The sequence below is a fragment of the Mirounga leonina genome, unplaced genomic scaffold (genome assembly GCF_011800145.1).
Source record: "Mirounga leonina isolate KUSES-001 unplaced genomic scaffold, KU_Mleo_1.0 Mir_101664, whole genome shotgun sequence".
Taxonomy (NCBI): domain Eukaryota; kingdom Metazoa; phylum Chordata; class Mammalia; order Carnivora; family Phocidae; genus Mirounga; species Mirounga leonina.
In genome coordinates, this window is record NW_023270175.1 from 13,108,703 (window position 1) to 13,119,961 (window position 11,259).

The 11,259-nt window shown below is 38.9% G+C and overlaps 1 non-coding gene across 1 annotated transcript; it reads right to left on the reverse strand.

Moving 5' to 3' along the window:
* LOC118013782 lies at positions 1–131 on the reverse strand. Its single transcript, XR_004680114.1, has one exon. It is a non-coding gene; the product is annotated as a small nucleolar RNA SNORA63 (small nucleolar RNA).
* Between the last annotated feature and the right edge of the window lie 11,128 nt (positions 132–11,259).

Consider the following 11,259-nt stretch of genomic DNA (forward strand, 5'->3'; position numbering starts at 1 on the left):
ATGTCTGAGACCATGCATCCCTGGCTGCTAAGCACCATGGCGGACAGGGCTAGAAAGGTAACAGCTTTATTTTGAGCAGGGGGCAAAGACAAGGCAGCACTTTACAGCTACATTGTAACTAGATCCTGCATCTACAGGCATCATAGTCTTAATTTCACCTTAAAGCCTCTCCAATCTTTATCTGTAAATGATGATATTTTGGGAATACATGAGTTATTAATTCATGCAGATATAAGTAAATGTTATATGAAAAGCTACCTGGGCATTGTAACTGGAATAGTTCCTTCTCTCTTGAAATGTGCATATTTTATGTAAGCATTGTCATCTGTTCAGTTTATCTCAAATTCATGGGGTACCTTATCTATGTTCATCATTCACCATCACTTCTATCTTCACTTTGAAAGTTATTCTTTAGTCTCAGCACCCATCAGAGCGCCCTCCGTCCCAGGGAGTACAGTCTGCTCACAAGTCTCCCAAATGGCTTCATGAAAGCCTCAAAATGTTTTGAAATGAAACAAATTGCTGGACTGATAACTAAGTGGCAATTAATTTCTGGCAAATTATAATATATAGTTGTTCAAAGACCACATGCTCCATTTTTAGTGACATAAGCAAAGTTCCAGTTTTATGGTTGCTAAGGCTTCTTCATTTGTTTGGCTAACTTATTCATTGAGAAAAAAATGACAAAGATTATTTTTCTAAAACAAGATGCCATCAATAAAACATATTTTTGAGCCATTAGGTTTGTCTGAAAACTTTTAATCCCTATTCAATCCTGTAGAAAGTCTGCTTTGGTTGCTACTTCTGCACGGAAGACTTCTTTATATTTTATAGTAAGAGACATCTGCACCAAAGGAAACTTTCTGGAACTATAAATTCAACCTATCTTCTAAACTGTCAATGTCCATGAGGTGGCTGGGCATTACTGATGAGTTGCTCTCACCTGACTGATTCCCCATTCCCTTTTCACTGAAATGTCAATGTAAATGCTACAAAAGAATGCAGCTTCTCTCTTCCTTACCAGCCTTTCTTGGGAAGGCTCCATTTTATTTCCCTAGCAATGCTAATTGCTCCCTATTACTTTGCCATTATGCTCCCCTTCCAAAATAAATAATATTTATGAAACATTGGAACAATAAATAAACTGTGTGTTTATTGTGTTTATTCAACACTGGCTTCCTTTCCAAATTGCATGGCTCAGCTCTGACTGCTGTTCAGGCAGAGCCATCATGCTTTCCAAACTGCCCTGCCAACTTGTTTGTCTTTGCATACGCACTTTTTTTTCTTTGAGACTTGGAGAATAGCAATTAGGCAATTCCAGGTGGTGTGGGGACCAGAAGATAATCACATTTTGGAGCCATTAGATGCTTCACACACACACAGAGGCTTCACAATCCTCAGGGGTATGATTATCTCATCTCTACTCTTCTTCATGCCATGTCAATATCCCCTTCTCTTTTCACAGTACTAAGTTACAGATTCTTCACTCCTTTCCCCCCAGTTATGTCCATTCAACCATATAATCATACTAAGAACAGTATCAGAAAACAACAACCACCACAAAAACCAACACAACACTGTGCTGAGCCAACTTTCTGGGTTTTTTTTTTTTTTTTCAACATTTAATTGCAGTATGTGTTATATTTTCCAGTAATTCATTGTTTTTGGAAAACTAACGGCAAATTTGTAGACATCCGGAGTCTAGAGAGATCAAATTTTGGCAGGCATTGTTTGTATCTCATTTTTTCCTGTATTCCCAAGTCATCCTGTTTCATCCCTCCCCTAACATTTAGCACAGAACAGGGGTTAGAGTAGATACTGAAGGGGAGCAAACTATGCTCCCCCAGAATGTGCTACTTAGGCATGTGGATTATTTTGAGCTAAAGGCAATCAAGACCCAGGAGACTCAAGAAAATCTTTTACCTCTCCCTTAACTACCTAAAATAATTTAGATATGAGGCTTGTTCCAGAAAGAGAGCTATTACCAGAGATAACTTTTTATCTGAAAGACCTATTTATATGGCAGGGCAAACATCTAATTACCAAACATCTGCTCTTATTGTCCTGTGAATTACCCTCCTCCCCTTTGAAGCCCCAGGCCCCTCTCCCATTCCATAGGGATGGCGTATAAACATCAATTGCCTGACTGTCTTTGAGTCTCATATTTCTGGGGCTCTTGTATATACAAAATTAAATTTGTTTTTCTTGTAATGTGTCTAATGTCAATTTAATTATTAGACCAGCCAAAGCTCCTAGAAAGGAGGAAGGGAAGATTTTTCTGCTTCTACAGTACACAGTAGTTGATTCATCTTCTAAGTGTTTCCGATCACTTAATGCAATAATAGCAATGCTTAAAATAGTAACTTCAAGCCTAAATATTATCTTCAGAAATATTTTCAAAGGAATCTCCATTTTTTAATGACTGTGTTTCCTAAACTGTATTCCATAATGCCATAGTGTGCCATAAAATGTTAATAGACATACTGTAAAAAACAAATTTACATGGTTACTCAAGTTTTAAAATGTCTGGGTTAAATAAATTTCATTAATTTGTTAAAAGTTCTGATAAATACTGTAGTCCTGCACAGTGAGACTTCAAAGAGAGAGTTTCATTTTCCATGAAGAGTTTCTAAAATTTATTTGACCACAGAATTCTGTTTTATTTACATCATGTATTAGAGGAATAGACTTCCCCCAAAATGTTGTAAAACCCAATGAAATTTCATAGTGAAACTAAAAATGCCTCGTTTAGAGGATTATAGCCTGAGGTCCATACGTAGACTTTAGGAGATCAATGTTAGTATCTATGTTTTTCTGGTCTGAAACTTAAACTGTTGGTTATTTGTGTTTGTACTCCTATCAGATATATAATATATATTAGTAAGAAATTAATTTCAGCTGGTTAAGGGAAAACCCAGAAAGGCCTAATTAGAGAAGGTGGCATTTATGTTTGGCTTTGAGGATTTCAAAAGTCAGAGATGATAAAGAGCATTCCAGCAAAAGTAGACAACTTAAACAAATGTATAGGAACAGTAAAATGCCAAGCATATTTGATGTATGGTGAGAGATCCCATTGGTTTAAGCCTAGGATGCATTAGTTTGAAGCTTAGGAAGCATGAGTGGTATAATGGGAAATAATGTTGAAAAAGTAAATTGAAATCAGATTAAGAAGATTTTGATCATTCCATTTACCCACTTTTAACCATTCAATGGTCTTCCATTTTTTATGTAATTTCCCATTTTTTTTTAAATTTATTTATTTATTTATTAGAGAGAGAGAGCATGAGATGGGGGAAGGGCAGAGGGAGAAGCAGACTCCCCGCCGAGCAAGGAGCCTGATGTGGGACTCGATCCCGGAACTCCAGGATCATGACCTGAGCCGAAGGCAGTCGCTTAACCAACTGAGCCACCCAGGCGCCCTGTAATTTCCCATTTTAGAAAGTAATCTCATAGTGATACGATGGATTGGAGGAAGACAGTGCTCACAAATGATCAATTCCATAAAATCAGAAGTTTAAGTATAACATGATGTGGGCCCTAAATTTGGTAGTGGCAGTAAGACATGAAAAGAATTGTTTAGCTTTAGCTTTTGTAATGTCCAGTATAATTGCCTAGTGAGGATCTGTATACCTTTTACTTACTCCATCTTAATACGACATGCCATCTAGACCTGTGCTGTGTAATATGGTAACCGGTAGCCTCATGTGACAATTTATGTTTACTTTTAAATTAATTAAAATTACAAAAATTAGAAATTCAGTTCCTCATTGACACTAACCATATTTCAAGTGCTTAAACATGCACATGTGGCTAGTGGCTACCATCTTGGACAGTGCAGATACAGACTGTTTCTATATTTGGAGACAGCTCTATTGGAAAATTCTCATCTAGGCTATAAAACTTATGCAGAAATGTAGCAGCCTGAAATGAATGATTATGTACAGCATAATTTCTGCCAGTGCTGGCCCTCATTGAATTCTAAAGCAGGAAAACCTGGTATTTAAGTGTCTCCAACCTGCAATTTTCTGCCAAGTTAGTGCTTGCTTTCTCACTCATGCTCTCATTCTACATGTCTCTGTCCTCTGTGTTCCCACAGCAGTCTGTGCTTATCTCTATTGGAGCGCTTTTGACACAGTTGAAACCGATTTACTTGTCCTTCTACTTCACTATATTGTATCTCTGGCCTCTGGCAGAGTGGGTGACACGAAGGAGCTTACAGAGGAATTGCTCAGTGAATTTTTGTGAATGAATGAATAAGGTAACAAAGCATCCTAGTAGGTCCTTAGCAGGAGCATGGCATGAGATATTTTTGATTAAGGTGTCTGTTATTTCTGCTTCTCAAATAACAGCCTATTTTGTCAATACCTATTTAGTTTGCTACAAGTGCCATCAGAATTGGGTTTGAATGGAGTGGCAGTGTGGAGTAGTATAGCGTCCTTCCATATGGAAGAGTTCCCAGTCATACACATACTAGACATGAAGCTTTCCTGGAAGTCTGACAGAGAAGTAGAGAATTGGAGAAGTGCAACTGATTTAGCATCTGGGAGGAAAGGCATAATCCGTTCTTTTCCTGCTGGGTATGAAGATGTATCAGATTCAATTTGCTAGTTGGGGCAGAACTAGGACTTGCAAGGCAATGCATTGTGGATAAGCATCCACATTGCTCTGTGTTAATTTCCCAGGATTATCATTTTTGATTCTCCTTGTAATGAAATAATAAATGTACAGAGACCGACTGAGTTGGGAAAAGAGAGATCACAAGCTTGCTCCCAGTGACATCTTTTTGCCTCTCCATAAAAGTGGAGCTGGCTGACAGATAGAGAGGCTGAGACACCTGGGATTGTAGATTAAACAGCACAGCAAGTATGTAGACAAGATAGCTGCTTTTGGTAATTAAAGCTGGCCTGCTTAGGGGCGCCTGGGTGGCTCAGTCGTTAAGCGTCTGCCTTCGGCTCAGGTCATGATCCCGGGGTCCTGGGATTGAGCCCCGCATCGGGCTCCTTGCTCAGCGGGAAGCCTGCTTCTCCCTCCCCCACTGCCCCTGCTTGTGTTCCCTCTCTCGCTGTGTCTCTCTCTGTCCAAATAAATAAATAAAATCTTTAAAAAAAAAAAAAAAAAGCTGGCCTGCTTAGTACCGGGAGGCAACAAAGATGGCCTGTTTAGTCCTTTCACGTTTGCCTAAAAACATGAAAAGGTCTCAGTATTTTTCTCCCCTATAACTCATAGGTTAGCCATACTTTCCCTGAAAAATGAGGCTGTGTTTCTAGGTAAAGCCTGAATGTCGCTTCAAAATGTGATAGAATAATGGCTCCCCTCCTTACCAGTCTGTTTCCTGAAATGGTTCCTAATTTTAAATCTCCCATTCTTGCATTTCCATTCCCCTTGTGAGAGCTTACTTCTCCCCGTTGTCAGCTGATCAGTGTGGTGCATGGAGCCTGATGGATAGCTTTAATTCACTCGACCCAGACTGCCTTTACCGTGACTCAGGGCCTGGAGAGAACTGGCCACCCAAGGCAGAAATCACTGCCTCTGTGTTTTCACACCTGCCTCAACAGCCTGAGGGCATGGGGATTGGTGCCAAGGAGGAGATGCAGAAACAGATATTTCTCATGATTTCTGCCATGCTGGGTGCTAGCGGAGCAGGAGAGAAGGTCTTGACGTTACATCACAACTGACCAGTCTCCCGTTTGCTACCATTGCAAGCTTAGGATAAAATAAGGGATGCCCCTCTTTTCACGAGACTGATATTGGACAGGAAGTACAGACAGCTCTTCTCCAAACTTAAGGTTGGGACAAAGTTTAATTTGTATACATAGAATGGGATAGCTCCTAGAGAGGAAGCTCTGTGTCAGTTAGGATTTCTTTACTATCCCGTGTCTAGGTTAAATTGTTTTTTTCTCCTCAGTCTTATTTTCCTTTATCAATTAATTTTACTTGGGTTACATTATTTATTGCTACGTGTACTCTATTGCCACACACTTAAAAAGATGCCAGGAAAGTGACCAACCGACTGTAACTAGTGTAATATTGGGCAGGACCCTTCTACGCCCTTACCTTGGGTTTGCCAAGAGATTGGATTAGTTAAGAAGGGCCGCTTAGTCTTTAAGATGAGTTTATCAAGCTAGCTCATCTAATTGCATTACATAATTTCACTTTGTAAGAGATTAGGCATCTGTTATTTAAGAAGGGTATAGAGATGAGCAAACTAGGGCATTGCTTATCATAAATTTGATCATCATAACCAGGCTATGGAGAGCACTTCATGGTTTACAAAGAATGTTCACATCTATGATTTCGTTGAATTCTCATAAGAGTGCTAGAGAAAGATTGGTCTCAGGGATTAGTATTATCTGCATTTTACAGTGCAGCATGGTTCTAAAAATGTAGAGCAGAGGATTTAGAATCAGTATTCCTAAGTGTTCCAGTATTCCTTATACTGTGCTTTTGTAAGGGACAAGCATATATGTGTCCGTATTGGCACTAGGTAAAATCCAAACACTGGACAAAGGCAAACTGAAGAATTCAGAGAGCTATCTGAAGCTCTTTCTAGCAGCATTCTCTGGTACATATTGCTTGCTTCCTCCCTCCCAGCTGCTGGGATTCCTGGCTTTGCAAAACTGCAGGTACCTAAGTCTTATCCTAAGCCTAGCACAGTGGCTGGGATGTGGCAGGCCAAAAGAAATTTCCATTATGTTTGTCTGTATGCTGACTTGCTTGCTATAACTAACAAGTATCATCTTTCCTTTGATTTCCCCTTAACTGTAGCTGGCCTTGCCCTAGGCAGAAAACCCCATCACCTTATGTTAGTTTCCCTCTTCCTCTTCACTGCTTGCTTGGGACACCATCTGCATTCTTAACTCCTATTTAAATGAGTTCTGCTTGTGGAATTAGGCTTCTTCCCACACCCTGCGTCTGGGCCTATTCTAGCCTCTCGGTCCCTACTCTCCATTGTCCTGCATGTCTCAATGGATAGATCTATTTTCAAGCCCCGTTTCCTCTCCTGGGTGATTCCAATTGAAGTCAGCTATGTTCAAATTTCTCTGGGCCACTCTTCCTACTCCTTTCTGGGAGAGAGAAAGAAAGACTGAAGTTATTTGGACAAATTTCTTTTTGAGTGTCTCTCCAATATATATAGCTCCAATCTGGCAAGTTCTTGGGGCGATAGGAGATTTAGAGTCACAGGTGCCTTAAAAGAATCCAGTTAAAATTGAGATCTAAAAACGTAGGGGCCTGATCATCATAGGTGCTAGGCATACATGTATTCCCTTTTGACCCATTCTCAGAACGACTACCACTTTCCACCCTCTATCCTCCCCATCATTATTCCTGGGAATGGAACTTGATGCTTCTGCACAGGATCAACAAGTAACAACTCAAAGCCCCTCACTGAAAATAAACAGAAGCTCAAAAGCTTATCATTCGAAGTACGATTTGAGTTTTTTTGAGTAGTTTTCTATAACCTCAAACATCTTAATGATTCTGCCATGAATCATATTTGTATCCTAGTAGAAATTCAATCAGTGAGTGGATTATATAAAGTTTCCATGGTGTACAATCTTACAGTTATCATAAGTAAATCATATTCCTGTGCCCTCAAATCAAAGGAATTGATTTAAAAACTAGTGTGTTTGCTTCATCACCCCATTGGAAATAACTATATAGGTGACCACCGTCTCCCAAAATCTGAAACTATACTGATTTTCTCTGCTGTTAGCAGCACGTGAATAGATGACATATTGCCTCAATGTGGAAAGTAGTCTCACTAAGGTAGGCATAATCTCCCAGTCTTTCTTGTGCATTTAAGTTCCTGTTGACCTGGTAAATAGATTCAAATTATTGGCCTTGGTTCTTCTTAGCACTGAGCTGTAAATCAGTCTAATAATAGTGCTAAAGACCCTTACTGTTTCCAACACATTGAGAATTCAGAAACACTCCTGCCCCCACATGTAACTTTTTTTGTTTGTTTCATAAGGAAAAAAAGATGCTATTTTGTAAAGCAGAATAATATGTTATCTAAGTTAGAGTGCTGTATCTTTTCCATTCCCAATGTTACGGAAAATTTAGACAAATTGAAAAGTAGGTGAAAACATCCTTTGCAAAGAATTGACCAAGACGATTGGCACCTTTAAGATGGCTGAAGGTTTCTCTGACCTTAAAAATCATGCTGAGGTGGGCCTGGGCTTAGTGAAATCTGAGCAAAATCCCCGAAGATTTGTATTATGTGCAGATCTTTTTGAAGTACTAAGCATACTTTTCTCTTTTGTATGGCAGGTTTTGGAAATATTGAGCAAAGAGGGGGAGAAAATGGCAGGGATCGGGGTTGGCTACTCATCAAACACTTCTGTATAATTGGCTCTGAGTTGTAATGAGAGCATAGAATTTGATTTGTGGTTGTGCCCACAGTGAGGTGGTTTCCCTTAGGCAGCAGCGGGGAGCAATAGGCAATGTAACACATGAAAAAGATTATAATCAGGCTTTGATTCTTGACAAACACTATTTGTTTGGAGATAGCTAGATGGAGAGAATTAGTAGCATACGTTTGGGCCCCTCTCCTTTCTCGATTGTAGAATGTTATTAGATATGGGAAGGAATTTGGAGATTAATTATTTATACCCCTTCATTTTGTAGATGAGGGAACTGTGGCCTGAGACAGAAAATTATTTGCCCGAGACATATAGTTATTTGGTAGTACAGCCAAGAATTGAACCCAATTTAATAGGACTTTTTGTACCATTTTACTTACCTTCTTTATTGGCCAATAGATTTTATTTTGAAATAGTGATGTGGCAAGTGACAAATCTCTACAGACTGTGTACTCCATCTGAATATTGCCTACAGGATATGGGTGAAATTGCCCCATTCTACAGAGAAAATTTTTGCCAGATTTTTTTATGTACACTTACTATGCTGACCTTTCACTAACTTCTTTGTTCCAGTCCAGAAAGTATTAAACATTGGAACTCTTGTAAGTATTTGAACCAAGGTGCACTTTGTAAGTTCACCTTTGCTGGAATGCAAATCTGTGCAAAATGGCTCACTTAATTTAAGTTTTTGTCAACAGTGTTTCTCCTGCTTACCTGCCCAGCCTATGTGAGGACAGTATTGAGATGCATCGTAGTCTCTATTTGTGTTGAAGAGGTCCCTGGTAATTCTGTACAGATTTTCCTCTACCAAGAGTCTTAGTGTATTACCTGAGAAGAGAAGGCCCAAGATAATGGTTTGTGATTTTCCAGTACAACTGTTTCTTACTGTTTTATTTGGGAGGGACAACTACAGGAACATTTTGCTTTGTTTCCATTTTGTGTCTAAATTAGGTATCTGAATGGCATTTGCACACTTATATGATTATTAAATATTTGCAATAGGAATCATAGAGATGGACAGGAACATCTACGCTGCTGACTTTCAAAACATCTCACCAGTAGCCTGTTTCTCACATATATTAATAATATGTAATATAGATTAACGTACAGCTACCACACTTAAAGCAAGTGTTGGGAATCTGGGTTTCTGCCTGCTTGCCCTCCTAACATAAATCTAATTTGTAAGTTTTACAGAGCTTTCAAAATTCTGTGAAGAGTGATTTTACAAATCCTTATAGATTGGAATACTAAGGAACAAATTAGTCTAAGACCTACCTCCAGGTTTGATGTCAACAGGCCAGGTCTGAGGACCCAGAGGGGGACCTGCAGGACCAAGAAGGTCCCTTGCTGTACACAGGATAGAAATCAAATCAAACATGAGCCAACAGGAGGTGAAAGCAGAGTTTACTGAAGGTATAGTGAGAGTGCAGGTACAGACAGAGTGTCTGGGAGATTCAGGAAGGAAAGGAGGGACTCTTGTCTTAGCTTGGCGTCTGAAGGTTTTTACCGAGAACTGTGACCTGGTGTTTGTGTCCTCTCAGGCATCCAGGAAGCAGTTAGAAGATGAAGACCCAGGTGTTATTCCTTGGAGCCAGGGTGGGGGGTGGGGGGGCTGTGTGCTGGGGGGAGGGTCTTGGCATTGAGATGTTTAGCTCTGATGGTCTGGAATACACATATGATAGCTTTGCCCAGTCATTCTCATCTGGTCTTCCTTAGATGTTATCTTTTCTAAAGAAATTCTTAATTTCTTGTCCCTTACAGGGAGGTCATACACCATTTGCATTCTGAGGTGTGTGTAAAGTGGGGGTGCAGGTCCTAGCCAGAAGAGCAGCAGAAAAAGGAACAATAAAAGCAGGTTTTTATGGAGTCCTCCAGTTTCCCTATTGAGAGCAAATTTGACATTGGGATCCAGGTATGCATTGAAAACAGTTCAGTGCTCTTTATTCTACTTCTGAACAAGATACTCAGATGCTGGTGAATAAAAATTGAGATATCAAATTTTGAATAATTGAGCAACTCACCATGCATGGTAGGTCTTAAAGTGTTCGTTGTTCAGTTATTATGTAAAATTAAATACATGCTGAGCCCATGAGAACTACCTCCTTGTACCACTATGACACCACATGTGATGAAATTTTAGGTGCTTGTCGTCAGTAGCTTGTTATCTCCTAAGGAAAATATGTGTGTAACAATATAGCAACTCTCAAAACTAAATAAAAATTTTGAAAGGTTATGGAAATAACTTTAATTTGCTTACTTTTAGCCTCATAAAATTTTAGAGACTGCATTTCTGTACATTGCTAAAATAAGCAGTACCAGTTTACTACCATTTTTAGTTAATATATGCTTTAGAACAGTAAAATTTACACTTTGTAGTATACAGTCCTACAGAGTGTGACAACTGTGTATCCTTTTGAGTCTTGCTCTTTTCACTCAGCATAATGCCTTTGAGATTTATCCGTCTTAGGACATGTATGAGTACTTTGCTCCTTTTTATTGCTGAGTACTATCCCATTATATTGATATACATTCACCAATTGAAGGATACTTCGATGGTTTCCCATTTGTGGTGATGATGAATAAAGCTGCTGTAAATATTGGCATACCTGATTTTGTGTGAACATAAGTTTTTGTTTTGTTTATATAAATAAGTAGGAGTACTGAATAAAATTAATATATAATATAGTATGTATAATATAATATACAATTGATATAATATATAATATAATTAATTTATATAAATACCTAGTTGTGGGATGGCTGGGTTAAATGGTTAGTGAAAGTTCACTTTTATAAGAAACCATTGAACGGTTTTTCAAAGTGACTACAGCATTTTGCATTCCCAACAGGAATGTCAGAGAGTTAGTTGTTCTACATCCCTACCAATCCATTGTAT